This window comes from Gadus morhua, chromosome 16 (genome assembly GCF_902167405.1).
Source record: "Gadus morhua chromosome 16, gadMor3.0, whole genome shotgun sequence".
Taxonomy (NCBI): Eukaryota; Metazoa; Chordata; class Actinopteri; order Gadiformes; family Gadidae; genus Gadus; species Gadus morhua.
The window spans coordinates 6582108-6597545 of NC_044063.1; positions in this window are offsets into that span (position 1 = coordinate 6582108).

The window sequence follows — 15438 nt, forward strand, 5'->3', positions numbered from 1 at the left end:
GAGAGAGAGAGAGAGAGAGAGAGAGAGAGAGAGAGAGAGAGAGAGAGAGAGAGAGAGAGAGAGAGAGAGAGAGAGAGAGAGAGAGAGGCTTGTCCCGCTTTGTCCCCTCATTATTTTCTATTCCCATACTCTCCAACAATTTGCTGAATGTGGGGAATTAGGAGCGCAGAGGCCATGTTAATCTCTGTCTCATGGTAATCTCTCGCTCTATCCTTTGGAGGTGTCCTCTGTTCTGCATCTGCAGCGGGGTATTACCATATACCTCTGTCATTCCGCACTGTTCACTTGCATTTGCAATTCAAGGTCGCCTCTCAATGGCACCTGCGAGAAGGCTGCTGCGTTGTCGTCTTCCTGGAGTATTTTACATACTAGCCTCTGTAATCCTATAAATAACCCTCAATGTGCTGATGTATAGCCAGGAAATCCATATCACACGGGGGGGAATGATAGCAGTTTTACGTCAGGTAAAGGGCACAGAGGTTGAATGATGATAGCAGCGTTTTTTTGAAATACAGTATAGCAGTAAGTTAATGATGTGATCGTGGCATATTCCGTGGTGCTATGGGAAATCATGGGTTAGTTTACTGTTGTGCGATACAGACAAAGGCAGTGTTCAACGCTTTGTATCGCTTCCATGAGCACAGGTAAAAGGGTGAGGTGGGTTTTTATGAAAGCAGTGAGGGAAACAGACATTCGGAAGACGCCAAGCCCGACAACGCGTGACGAATTGAAAAAAACAGAAAAGAAACACTTCGGAAAGGTTTCACAAGGGTACGCAGCGGCGGTTGAGTCTATCACTTGTCTCAGGCAACAGACGTCCAACGCTGGGAAATAAATGTGCAGCGACAGTCAGGGAGATGAAAACGTTTTTCCTTGCTTTTTTGAAAAACCCTATACTTCGGTTCATTCCACTGGAAGTCCTGAAATCGCTATGGGCCTTTCATACAACAACAGATTAAAGCGAGAGGCAGGCTGCTGCTGGGAAGATCCATAGTTCATCAAATTGGACTATAGGCGTTTTGGGGATTCAAACCCCACACTCAAACAGAAGGGGTCTCAGAGGCTTCACGATGACCAATGAACACAATGAGCCTCCTCTTGATGTTTAAATCACATTGTTCCCACCATTGGGCTGTGAGAAGAGGTTCTCACAGAAAATGTGAGAGGAGCTCACACAGACATAATCCAAATGCAAGAATTGTTTATTGGACCATTGAGCAATCATGCACCAACAATCGGATCTATGACTGTAAAGTGAATCAGCACTGTCATAATTGTGTAATGGTGTAAGGAATGAAATGTCAAAGGTCTTGGAATGAAGATGGGGGGCGATAATGGTTAGATAGAAATGCAGTTTAAGTTTCGTCTCCAATTCAAGCCGCAGGATGAATAATGTAAAACTAATTAACCTTTACCTTGTTAACCAAAATATTTCTTATATTCAGCCGTCCATATTCCTCCCTTATCTTGTCCATATACCGTCCCCTCATAGCAATCCTAGACAGAGCGTTAATCCAGATAGGGCAAAGTTCTACTGTTGGCCACTTGAGGGAGCTCACACCACTTCCACTCGCGTCACCGGAACATCCGTCAGCCTGGGCTCGTCTCCCACTCGCCCGGCGGCAGGGGCTCTTATTCACGTCCCACAGGGTAAGAAGAGGTAAAGAGTGGGGTCCAGTCCAGTCCATCATGTCGACGGACAGCAGCCCACTGTGTCCCCGGTGGTGCCATGGCGGACTCCCCTATGGAGTGAAAAGTGGATAAGCAATTGTGTGAGGATTAGCAGCCTCCTATTGCCGCAAATGTCAGTGAATCTGCTGCAGCACTCGACCTGATTATGTCAATGGGGGAAACACATTGGCAGCGCGCGCAGGCCTGGAAATCATCGGGAAGAATGGATGGCGGGCGGTGGGGGTATGCAGTTTGTGGCGCTGCTGACCAACAGGGAAATTAGCAGATAATCAAGCAGGTCGACCTTGGTGTTGGTGGCACTGATGTACTGGATGCTGAAACATACCGAGCAGACCCTTAATGTGTTTCTGCTAAGCGGTTACAGTGTACACTGGGTTTTCTATAGCTCTACATTAAACCTGACAGAGATTTACTGACCCCTTAATGGGTTAATGAATGGGGGTGACACACAATAGATATGGTCCCTTCGGAGGGTTAAAGAAGTTTGAAAGTCCTTCCTTGCGTGATGAATCAAGGTTTCTTCCAAGGCCTCCCTAGGAATATTCTTAAAACAAATACAGTACAATACCAGCGCAAAGAGAATTCCACGATTTATGATATTTCCCTTTCCATACATTTATAACCCAGAGGATGAATAAATAGTCAGGCATAGACTTTCTGGAATGCATGAATGAGTTTAATAATCCAAGATAGGAAATATAATTATTGTAATAAATATAAAATATTGCCTAGTGTGGAAGACTTTTTTGCATGATCATTTCCTGAGTACGTTTCCGTTCGGCGACCTCGCTTTCTTTTCCCTCACACTGGCTCTGTCTCCTGGGATTCTCTCTCTTTCTATTCTCCCCCATCTCCCTTCCTCCCCCCTCTCTTTGCCGCCCCTGATCTCTCTCCCTCTCCTCCCTTGCTCCCTGGATCTTTTTTTGTCACGCCTACCTCTCTCTCTCTCACCCCTATCGATCTCTGTCTCTCTCTCTCTGGTTCTCTTCCTCTCTCTTTTCCATCCTTGCTATTGTTCTGTAGCATCTGTCGGGAAAATTCCTTTATGAGATATTGCGTCTAAGATAGATGAGACAAGAGGCAGAAATGTACACAATAGTTGTAGAAAATAACCGAAATAACCCAGGTTATTAGCCCTTTAGCACAGTTTCAGCCCCGCTCCCCACGATGCAATTCTCCTTACATCAAAGGGGGGAGTGTTAAGCAAAATCGATATGTTAAATTGGGATTCCACAAGGGTTCTTTGAATAACCAACCGCCATTCAAATGTAGCACGGCCACTCCAAGGCATCACACACAGCCATGGCCTGACCCTGTCACATGGTCAGTCGAGGTCAGTCGGGGTCAGTTAACAGTGTTTAACGTTGTTAATCGTCGTATTGGACGGGGAGCGGGACAGTGCATCTTCCATTCAGGGTTGTCTGCACACTCCAACCACCAAGGTGCATAACAACCCCTCAATTACGTCACATTTGACCAATCCTTGGAGGACAACACTGAATGTGTTGCCCCTGAATCGACTAGTAATGTTGTCTCCTCACAGTTTACAATTTACATTTACTTACATTTACATTTACATTCCAAGACATCACACAATGAGGTTTGTTTCTGGGAGCTGAGCCGGTTGCGTAAGGCAACACTCATTGGTGTGGTATTTATGTACATTTTGATGCAAAGCCTACATTTTCAAGTGTTTGAAGCGTTTTTCGTGTGTGTGTGTTTTGTCGCTCCTAGCCTCTGCTTGGACCAGCTCCATCGTCCCTACGGATGCCCCTATCCACCTCTGGCTCTTGGAAGATGCACCGCGGGTTCGTGTGAACTGCCAGCCGATTGTTACATTGTCTTTCGCCTCTATTCGGCGACAACCTTTGAGCCAATCATCCACGGCGCCTCAACGGATGCGGGCCTGTCTGCGTGCGCGACCTCTGCTCTTTGGTTGTTCCTGCCCTTTGGGTCAACTCCACGGCGCATGCATTCCACTCTTGACGGACCACCTCCTCTTAGTCCCCTACAGGAGAGATTGGGCCTCTAATTGAGTGAGTTAAAGTGTCATCGATCTGCATGGCTGGCGCGACTCACAATCCAGCGGTATGCCAGCTGCCGGCGGTTCTGCAACCAATGCAATGTCTATTTACCAATCCTGACAAACCCTAATCCAGACAGTTCAGCAAGGTAACGTCTTGGTGTAGTTATTCCTGACTGAGATTGCTAGGCCCCGTTGCAGCCCTGGGTTTGGTTTGTCTTCCTATTGGCTTTCCGAGTCTGTTTATTGGGTTGATCGATGGAGCGGTCGTCATGCGGTGGAGGTGATGGAGCATTCGCACGCGGCCCGCCGGTGCAGTCTAGGTCCGCGTCTATATCTTGGTTTACGTTGAGATTAAAGAGCTCGCACTCTACAATCTTTCCTCCTAACACATTCAACTTTTTCAAACCAAAACTTCCCATTTTAGTAAAACCCATTTTATTCCAATATTGTACAAACCCTCCAGTGCCTTTCCCACACGTTTCTCCAACATTACCATTGCAGGCCCCCTCACTTCTATTTTTCTGGAATTATTTCTTATTTTAGATCCGTACACACTATTAATCACAAAATGTATTTTCTCTCACTAATATGTGTTCTTAATTCATCACTGCCTAATTACTTTTCGTTTTAAATTTATCACCACATTAATTTATCTAACTAAGTTCACAACTTTGACTAAGTTCTTAACTTGGATTTAGCTTATGAGATTAATCTAACAAGTACAATTTATCAACTTTGTTGGCCCTAAGCGAATACTTTTCATAGGCCTTTAACAAGTACCAAACTTATACTATTACCGAAAAGTTGTTATATTCTAAAAAGAACGGTGATCTCAACCTATTCCGAGTAGTTTACCCTCAGGAAAGCGTACTGAAAAAAACGAAATCTACTGCCCGCAGGCACGCTGTTCTCAGCCAGTAAGCTGGTTACAGTAACCCGCTGGTGAGGTAGAGCTCTAGGCCCCAGTCTCCAGCTGTGCACGGTTTACCTGTCTTGAAGTACGATATTGTAGGATTTCCCGAACAAGCACCCACGACTCTGGAGGGGATCCCTTTATGAGATATTGCATCTTGGACTTGCACACAAAAGTTGTAGAAAATAACTTATTTAATGTACGTATACACCAGCCTATAGCAGTGTGAGCCCTCTATACAGTTTAATAGAGCCTTTTATCATGCAAAGCAATTGTCGTTGCATAAAAGGAGAGCGGTGTTTACCAAAAGGCCAGAGGCCCCTGCATCCTTGCCAAAACTCGCAAACTTGAGTGTTTGGCAGTTAGGACCGGAGGTTATGGCTGCTAAGGTATTATCTAGCAGTTACTAAGCCTACCCCACTTTTATTCAGTTTACTCCAGGACATATGGGAAAGATAGAGTTGGGCTAGATCCGGCATCTCCAAACGGCGGGCCGCGTTTTTTTTTTTTTTTTTTGATTTCACTATACAAAGCATGATTAGCTTAGTAAAATCATTTCTCACTGAAATACAAATTGAAAGGCAGAATAGTCTGTAGTACAGCATAAAAACAGCAAAAAGCAATGATCTTCACAGAGTGAAGATCATGCACTCACCGAACTCCCCCCCCTCCCTCCGTCTGACACGGCCTGTGCGTAATAGCGTCACTCAAAAAATAGCCAATCAAATTTTTTGTTTACCGGAAGAGCGATTTGGAAGGAGAAAATGGCTTGCTCGAAAAAAGGAAAGTTGACCCCGAAAACAGACTTTTTAAAGATGAATGGACTGACCAATACTTGTTCATTGTTCTGTCTTTTATGTGTTGAAACCGTGGCGCTGATAAATATTAAGCGGCATTACGAATCCAAACACAGATCCTTCAAGGAAAAGTATCCCCAGAAGTCAGAAGTAAGAGCATGGAAAATATCCGAGCTGAGAGCTCAGTATGAGAGGTTTACACGTGTCTTCACACACTCATTTACAGGCCAGCAATGTGCAAATGAATGCTCACTTAAGATTGCATGGATTTTGGGGCAACATAAAAAAACTTTCAGTGACACGACTGTTGTGAAGGAGTGCTTGAACGCCGCTGCCGAGACGTTACTTGAAGGTAAACAAAGGGATTAATTGTGTGAAAAAATAAAGCAAATCCCAATGTGAGCTGCAACGACAACCAGAAAATCCGAAATGTTATCAGATGACTCACTGTCACAGCTTCATGCGGCTGTTCAGAGTGCCCCATCCTTAGCCATTGATGAGTCTTCAGATGTAACGGATAATGCCCAGCTTTTGGTTTATGTGCGATTGTTTCATCAAGACAAGAAAGAGATCTGTGAGGACCTGTTGGGTCTAACACCACTTGAGACACTGTTTTGCTTACTTGAAGTGAAGGCCTAATGCTCTTTTTGTTTTTATTTGAAATGTAGGTCTGGTGTACCTGTTTTGCTTACTTGAAATGTAGGCCTAATGCACTTTGTGTTTATTTGAAGTGTCGGCCTACTGTTCCTATTCTGCTTACTTCACATGTAGGCCTTATGCACTTTTTATGTTCGTTTGAATTGCAGGCCTAATGTACCTGTTTTGTTTACTTGAAATGTTAATATGCGTTACTTTGTCTTACTAGTTTTTCATGATTAAAAGTAAGCTATTTGGAAATTGAAGATAAATACATCTGAAATTATACGGTAATATGCCGTGTTGATTGTATTTGACAAAAGAAGGCTATTAGGACGTGGTAGGTTCGGACCTTTCTTGGAAGGAATTTTTAGTAACTGGACCTTGTTCAAATTTAATTGAAGACCCCTGGGCTAGATGATACAACATCAGAAAGCAAACATAAAAATAGGGTGAAAATCGTACAACATTTTGTTTTTTTCCGTAACACCAACCCATCCGTTGGAGGGAAGGGGACTTGTCGGCGAGGTCCTATCCGTGGTTTTTTTACGTACTCCTCTACAGTCGCTAGTTCCGCCGCAATCAAAGCCTAAACTCCCCTTCAAATCCCGCAGAGGTAAACACATAGTACGTGTGTCAATACATGGGCCGTTACCATGGCGTGGGACTATCGCATGCTGCGTGTGGGTTCACTCGGAGCCGGATTAGTGGGCGAGGTAATCCGCTCCGGGCTGATGACAGAGAGAGAGAGACAGTAGCAGGGTTTCGGGGGGCCGGTCGGCCGAGGCAGCCAGAGGTGAAACAAACAAAAGGAGCAGATAAACAATACGCTCTGTGAAGAAGCGCTAAATGACTGGAGCTTCATCCTGCCACGGCAGAGCCCGCAGAGCATAGAAATCCTATTAAAAACCTTGTAGCGTGTGTGCGTTGGCATACCTGCTGCCTGTACAACACAAACACACACACACACTCACACACTCATCAATCAGTCACACACTCACCAGCCCCAAAATGCATTCACCCAAAGAAATTTAACAACTTTCTTTTCAAGCTGCGGAAAATACACTATGATTGTGTCAAACGATGCACGGAGAAGAAACAAGACAGTCAGAATGACAGTTTTCACGAGGAGCGGTATGCAGTGTCCATTAAGAAGCCGTAATGTTTTCCTAAAGTAATGTAGCGGAGCGTAGCCAGAACTGTCATAATGAACCGTGGATGATTTATGGCTCACCTGAGCAAAGGAAGATGAATTAAAATGGTTTGTTCTTCAACAACCACAACACCACATCTTTAAAAGAAGAAACTGCCCAGGCAACCGCAAAATGATCAACAAATGCAAGTGGCCGTTGTTTGAGGCTCAATATCTTGAGTAATTTGTTGAAAACAGGATCTAACAACCTTCGTAGCAGCACCTTACAATCAATGAATGAATATTCCAGTTAGATTGTAATTTGAAAGAGTTCCCACCAAAGGCATGCAGCTTTGTGTATTCCGCTCATTGATTAGGCCTTGAATGAAGAGATGGTTGATTGAATGACGATAGTTGTTTGGAGGAATGGATAGTTGTTAGACTTTTGTATTCAAATGTTCACTCTGCTTGCTTAGATAATGCAATATTGGAATGTAGCCTACATTGCTGTTAAATGATACAGCCAAATCCTAAAATGTGTTAGTAGTATTTTATATTATGCAAAATTCAGATTCCTTAAATGGATTATGCCTCGAGTCTTGTAAATGTCTCAAGGCAAACATAAACGTTGACTGTTCTCAATATTTATTCAGTTATATTCTCATTTGAAAAACGTATTGCTGAGATAGTATGGCGCCTGACGAAGTTACAAAAGGCTTGCACTCATTTTCCAGTTTTTAATAGTGAAGGTTTATGTTAATGCCCCGACAATTTTGGATTTTTAGCACAAAACAAAGTAACAACGTAGAACAACAACCTTATGTGTTTATGTATTTTAATGAAACTATGGGCCTGCACTAGAAGAGGCCAGTGTTTAATTTTGAGTTTACCATCTGAAGTTGGGCCCATACATTACTGATAGTTGGTTGTATTACTACTTGCAGTAGCTAGTAGCTGAGAGTAATTTTACTGGATTATTGATAGCAGTAGCTATATAATTCGGATTCCAAGAGGAAAAGAAGGATAGCTAAGGTGTTAATCAAAGACAGCAAGTACCGGTAAGTGAGTTGGACAGATTCAGTGCTTTCTAGCTCATTTGCTAGATAGTTATTTTGCCTACAATGCAAGTTAGTCAGACAGATGATACATGTGTGTTATTTGTGATATTTTTTAACGGAGTAAGTATTAGTTAAACAGTTTAATTGTTGAGATAGTCAGACAGCTAGCTAGTTATGAAGTTAGACTAGTTAAACTCAGCAGTTCAGGTGAGCAGATTTGAAACACATCTATTCTACATTTCTCCTACACAGGGAACCCATCAGAATAATCAGTGATGTTGCATCAGCAAGTCCACACAAGTCACCTCGATGAAACGGCCAATTTAAGAACGCATCTAGAACACTTCCGGGTTTTACGACAGTACTTGACTTGATGCGTACTTTGAATTGGAACAGTACTTGGGCTACGACTGATGACGTTTCACAAGAACGCAAGTACACAAGTACAGAAAATAACGCGAATTGAGAAACGGCCTTTGTCTAGTTTCCTGAAAGAGGTTGCCGCGGTAACTTGGGAACGGGGTTATAAATCAAGCGCTCTTCTTGATAACCCTTATCATAAATCCACAGTGATTTGGATAGAACATGGCATGCACATGCTTAAAAATTATATACATAAAACGTAGAGTGACAGGCAGATAGACTCATTTAGATAGATAAATGTGCAGTGTATATAGATGGATAGACACGTATAGTATATGGCCTACTGTAGAGGGTCAGATAAATAGGATATTTCTATATAAAGGATGCACGTGTGTGAGACGGTGTGTGTGTATAGGCACACCTGCATTTTAAACATGAGATGGCCATTACCTGACTGACTGCGATAAGAAAACAACAATATATAAAGGACGGCTGAGCTCGCATTCATACCCAGAAGCCGAGCGTCGCTCTCCGCGTGCCGCCTCTCTCTCCGCGCGTGGCCTCTCTCATGAATGTTTCAGAGTGCACTGTTCACACGCAAGGATACACTCGAGGGCCTGCTATCTGGCCTTTGAGAGAAGCTATCTGCATGTCTTTAAAACCCCCTATATTAGAAAGTTAAATGAGCACACAAGAATATCCCCCGGAGAACGGTTACCTGCATCGGATGTAAAATACAATATATTTTCTCTCTCTCTCTCTACGGTAGAGTGGGCATTACAATGCAGCCTGCAAAGTAGAATGGATGGCCCCGCTCCCGAGCTTATTTAACACTTGACGTCATGCGGCTACATCGTTTGTGCAGGCGGGATAACTCATTTGGAAAATGAAAAGTCCCTCGGTGTGTTGCCGGGATCTAATCACCCAATAGGCTCGCCGATTACCACCGCCGCTCGCACCGGCTGTGCAGCCCGCCGCGGTGATACTCGCCTTTAAATGTTTTCGCACACAATCTATGATGTGTCCTTTTTGCATAGAGAATCGTATTTTGACGGGCGACAAACGTTCCAAATTGCTCACACGTATGACAGGGTGGGGAACAGGCCCTGGCATGCACGGCATACAGGGGGGAAAATGGTGACAAATAAACGTCAAATCGAGGACTGAATGACAGTTTAGCGCCTAAACGCGGTTTCCCTCCCCCGCCCAAAACACATTGGCAGTACAAACATCAAAACTGTCTCGTTTGTTGATGCAGTTGCCGTGCCGACCGAGGGATGGAGCTCAGAGACAGCCGAGCTTTGGTGGCAAGCGGGGCGCCACGGGCTAGTCTTCCTCGTGAGGACTAAATAAAACATGACTCTTCTCAAGCCCTGAGCACCTCAACAAACATCAACAATTTATACCTCTGCCGTTGCTTGGATGTTGATTCCAATTTTTCTTTCTCTTTCCATGCTAAATAATTTGCAGCAAGGCTTCCAAATGCACGCTTTGTCCTGTTGGGTACTGAGCCAAGGTATATGGTATTAATAGTGATGTATATATCACACAAAAGCACATATATACGTATACTTTATTTGAAAGGCTACACATTCTGTCTTCTGTGGCAGATGGTTTCAGTGTGGCGCTTTCTCCCTCTGGAACTGTGGCTTTCCAGATCGCTGGTCCACATGTAAATAAATATGCGTTGTTGTTTCACCGGACTCTGAGTGGAGGTCACAGGAAGCAACCTCGGGACTTCTCTAATGAATCAGCCAATGACAGGAGCCTTTAGCACGCCAGGAGAGCCCTTAATGGGCCAGGCACATATACTTTAGCTCCCAGAAATTCATATTCACTCGGAGGCAATATTAACAAAATGATGATTTAATGAATACATAAGCAGAACATTTTCGATTAATACTTTACATAGCATACACATCTGGTGATTATTTCTGTATCTCGGTCTCTGTCTTTCTGTGTATCATTTATTTAGATGAGCCAGGCTCATAGTTACTATGTGTGAGAATAGGTCCAGTTTCATTCCAAAAACAGTAAGAATGAATCCTGTTTATATTCAGGACGGATTCTGATTCCAGTATCAGGCGAAGGTCATTCGGTCCTTTGTTCGCCTCTGGGTGATGTATGTACAAATACTGAAGCCTCAGTATTTGTCACTGAAACTCTGCCATATCTGTGGCAGTTTGGTCTAGGATTATTCTAATGTGATTTGGGAGTATCTGCTAAATTGCTTCTGCATAACACAATTCTGTTCTTTGGAATCAATCATAGCAATGTTTGAACAAGTATCACACGTCATTGTGACACCAGATGGCAGTTCTCCCACACGGCACAAATAACCTGGATGTTGTGTCTCCATCAGTATGCAAGCGTTAATGCCAAAGTGGTTGTGACAATTAGTATCATTGTTCTCCACCTGCATGATGTATGACAATAAACTTCACTGTTGTGGCACCAGTTCATACATAATCCCAAATTAATCTCATATTACCTCATATAAAAAACACCAACACACACATGCCCATGCATGCAATAGGAACTATCAGCTCCCATCATGCCTTGCGGCACGTTGGCGTCCTCGGGAATGTGCTGGCCGATGCTCGTCCTTTCCTGCCGTGATTGGCTGATTTTAGGCCGGCTTGCCAGGTGTTAACCAATAGGGGCTAAGAAGGCACCCTGGAAATAATTAATTTTCCTCTTCAGGGAAATCCATTTCCTGTCAAAAACAAAGTGTCCCACATCTGCTGTTTGGAAATTATGGAGTAGCATCTCTTGGCTGACCAATGAGAATGCTAAAAGGCAGCGCTGGCTCTTTGCTTGTGTCAAATTTGCTTTGACAGTCTGGCAATTTAATTTAAATTGAATGAAATTCTGAAAGTGATACCTCTTAACAAAGTGTCCTAGAGTCAACCCATTCTCCTTCGCTCTATCTCTTTCTCAGTCTTTCTCTCTCTCTCTAATTCACGAAGACACGTACGCACACACACGCCCAAACACGCCCACACACACACATAACACACATACATCCTAGTCTCTCTCTCTCCTTCTGTCTCTCAACCACTGGGACCACTGTCTGTTGGCAAAACAAGTAAGCACGTGCATAAATGGATGTCACTTTAATAAATGCTCTCGAGTATGAAATCAATTATAATTGATCCGCCAGTTATGAAAGTTGGCAGGGACATTTATTATGCCTCAGAGGGGATTTTAGCCGAAGGTGGTGGTGCTGGGTTGGTGGGGAGGGTTGTGTGCATTTATCGGGCGGAGATGTTCTTTGTGTCAAATCAACACTCAGTTTGGTAAACTCCCATCAAACCACCCAACCCCGTATAATGTGACACAGTTACCATCCAGAGAGAGCGTTGTCAGACCGTGGCCAGGGTGGGGAGGGCGCTGGGGGGGGGGCAGCACAACAGACAATAATGTGGCTCAGCCTCGGCGCATGCTAAACAACAACAGGGTGTCGGCAGGTGTGAGGGATGGATACCAGGGACTGGTCATTATGGCTGTATTATACTCTCTTAGGCTTTCATACTGCAGTCGCCCAGGGTTGGCATGTGATGCACGCACACACGCACGCACGCACGCACACACACACGCGTATGCATATGTACATGTGTGTACACCTGACACGCAAATTGTGAGTGATTAGTAATCGCATTCTCCCCATCCCCCATGGAGGATGTACCTTCCACTGTAAGCCGCCGTTAAACACTGGTAGTCACGGTAACAGGTTGCACAAGTCAGCCGCAATATGTCCGCACGCCACCTTGCCTAATTAAACATTGAGACAAGTTAGGAAGATGAGCTGAAGAACCCAGAGCCCTCTGAATCTACAGAAGAACTGTCCATGGAACCAGAAACCAACTGGGTAGTGGAACTTTCCTTAAACCCCAAACCGACAGATTTCTACAGCAGAACTTTGAATAGAACCCAAATCAATCTATTTTGCAAATCTGCACACATGTTTTTCCAACAGATAAGGCTTAATGAGGCGGAAGACCAAGAGATTTGCTCTGACCCGCCATCACCTTTTGATACTACTCCGTATTCAACCACTGAAAGTTGTGTGTGGTGTAGCGTTCCGTAAGTTCGGAATGCTCACACTCCCTTTCCCGAGAAGATTTTTCTGTTGCTGTCAGGCGTAGGATTGAGGCTAACCTTTAGAAGAAGACAGCCTCTACAGCCCCTCAACCATCTCTTCTAATGGCCTTCTCTAGTGATCATTAGATCCAGCCCCGGGCGCCCACACACACACAAAAACACACACACACTGACCACATCACTGTTTAATCTCCTTGTCTTTGCTCCAGGCTAACATTGAGGTAACATAATGACTTTTATGAAGAAAACAGTGACAACAGAGACAGGTGGAGGCAGGATAGTGTTGTGGCTATGAGTTCACAAGTTTGACACGTGACCTGATGCTCCTACACTGGCAAAAGGAGACAGTTTCTAGCTGTGCAAAATGTCGCTGTCTGACTTCCATGACAATAAGAAACGTTATCCGTCAATTTAAGGATGAATGGACGAAAGAATGTCGGAACAAACCTATCTAGTGCTCTACAGCGAAGCGTCTCGCTGTCCCAAAAGAGTATAATGTGAGCCGGTACTGAGGCTTGGATCAGAGAAAGTTATCCCGGGTTTTTATCTTGTATAGCGATGCCATCGGAGATACAATGGGCTGTCAAAGCATATTTCAGTTGGTGATAGGTAAAAATCACAAGAATAACAGTTAATATATTCCGTAATATTGTTAGGGCCCCTGGACATATCCCTTCTGTAACTTCACCAAACATATGCCCCAACCATTTCCGAATGGTATTGCTGTGATTCTTTGCACATTTCAGCACTACAGTGCTTCCAAATGCTGAGCTGTGAGCTGTCGAACAAAGTAGAAATGCTGTGTATGTTTTGTAGTTTTTTTTTAAATGGCAGCCAAGCAGAACATAGTTTATTGTTGTAGATTTGTTTGTTTTGAATTGCTACACTGATTCAATATTTTGTGTTTTCACATTCCCCTATAACAAATCAAAATGTTGGGAAATGCACAGCGACCAACCCTTTTCTATTGAATGTTTTGTTCATAGACTTGTTCATATTTTATAACAGAATAACGAGGGGAAGTTGGATAATGAGCAGATTCCATTAGAGGAAGTGAAGCTTTGATCAGACAATCTAATTGATCTCTGCTATAGCGTGTGTAGTGTACTTAGGCATAACCAAGAGAAGTGCTTGACAGTATTGCATGGAGCAGCACACATTTAATCATCCATTCATGAATATTTTAGGGAATATATTGTGCATTATTGGTTCCACTAACAATGTTCTGCATTCAATTTTCTTGCATTTAGCCCTGTTTATCCGACCCAGTCCTTTGCTTTTAGGTTGAAGAGAACAAAAATTCCCCTCTTCCCCTCTTACGGTATGTGACTAGAATTGAAATTTTATAGGCTTACCGAGCGCTTCTTGATAATAAGTTACAGTTTAAGTTTTCATGACCTAAGGCCTATTGTCCAGTCGTTCTCTTCTTTAGAAACTTGCTCATGCAGCACATAAAATTGGATGTTTCATAGTTGTTGCTCCAATATTGATTGGAAGCTTTGATTTTTTTTTCTCAGCCTCACCTGTAAATCAAGTTAGAAAATAAGTGTCTAAATAATGATTTGATGTAAATTGGAAAACTAACTCCTGGCAGGAGGTGACCATCCAACCAGAACGTGTCTACATGCAGCAGCAGTACACTTCAGTTTAGTACCTCGGCCTGGTTAACCATTGATACATTTCCACGAGGACGCCCCCCCAGAACAGAAGAGACACTAGAATGACCAAAGACCAGACACCCAGACTTTACAAAGCGTTAAAATAAATTGCACTACTAGGGATTGTCCGCCTATTTTATTTATATTGAAGATTTAGTAAGGTTGCACAGGGAGGGCCAATAAAAACATCTCTGGGGCCATCAGCTTCCTCTGGCCCCAGTGCCGACCCCTTCTGCAGAAGCTATAGTAATGGTCCAATGAAAACGCTCCAGCTAACATCTTTCTTGGGTCTCCCAGAGTTTCCATTGACATTGCTTGACTTTCTCTATCTCTGATTAATGCAACCAGAAAGGTTATAAATAAATCCTTCCATGTAATTTCGACAGCATCTGCATCTCTTTAAGGCAAGACGGCACATTTATTTATATAGCACACTTCAAATGGAAAGACCATTCAGTGTGCTTTACATAGGCATGAATCACATTTTAAAGACGTTTAAAGGACAATCATTGAAAGACATTTAAGAGAGAGGGGGATGAGCTTACCAATGTAGTAACGCAGAACTGAAAGTGGCGGTTATTATGCAACGCCACAGTGGGGACAACAGATGAGACCCCCTGAGCGGCATCTCAGGGACAGTAAATCAAGGTCAGACCACGCCCCCGAGCAGGAGACATCATCGCCACATCGCCGTGGTAACCTCCATTTTCTCATTTTGTTTATCCTCCTGTGCTTTGGTGTTTTTGGTTAGGTGTCGTATTTTTTTTCACCCCTACCCTATTTTCACCATTCCCAAAGGGTGCCACAAGAAATATAAGACTATCTATAATATAATATACTATAATATCTCCTGAGGAGCCAGGCAGGATTAGCGTCAACATGAGGGTTTCTAACTCACTGAGTCTGTGCTCCTCAGTTCGGGCCTCTGAATAAAGCACGACATTAGCGGTCCCACGTGATCCCCTCTCATGTGTGGACTCCTGCAGGGTTATATAACCGCAGCAAGTGAGACAGAAAATGTTGTCCTCGGTTTGCTGAAGCATCCCGGGCAGTGACAGC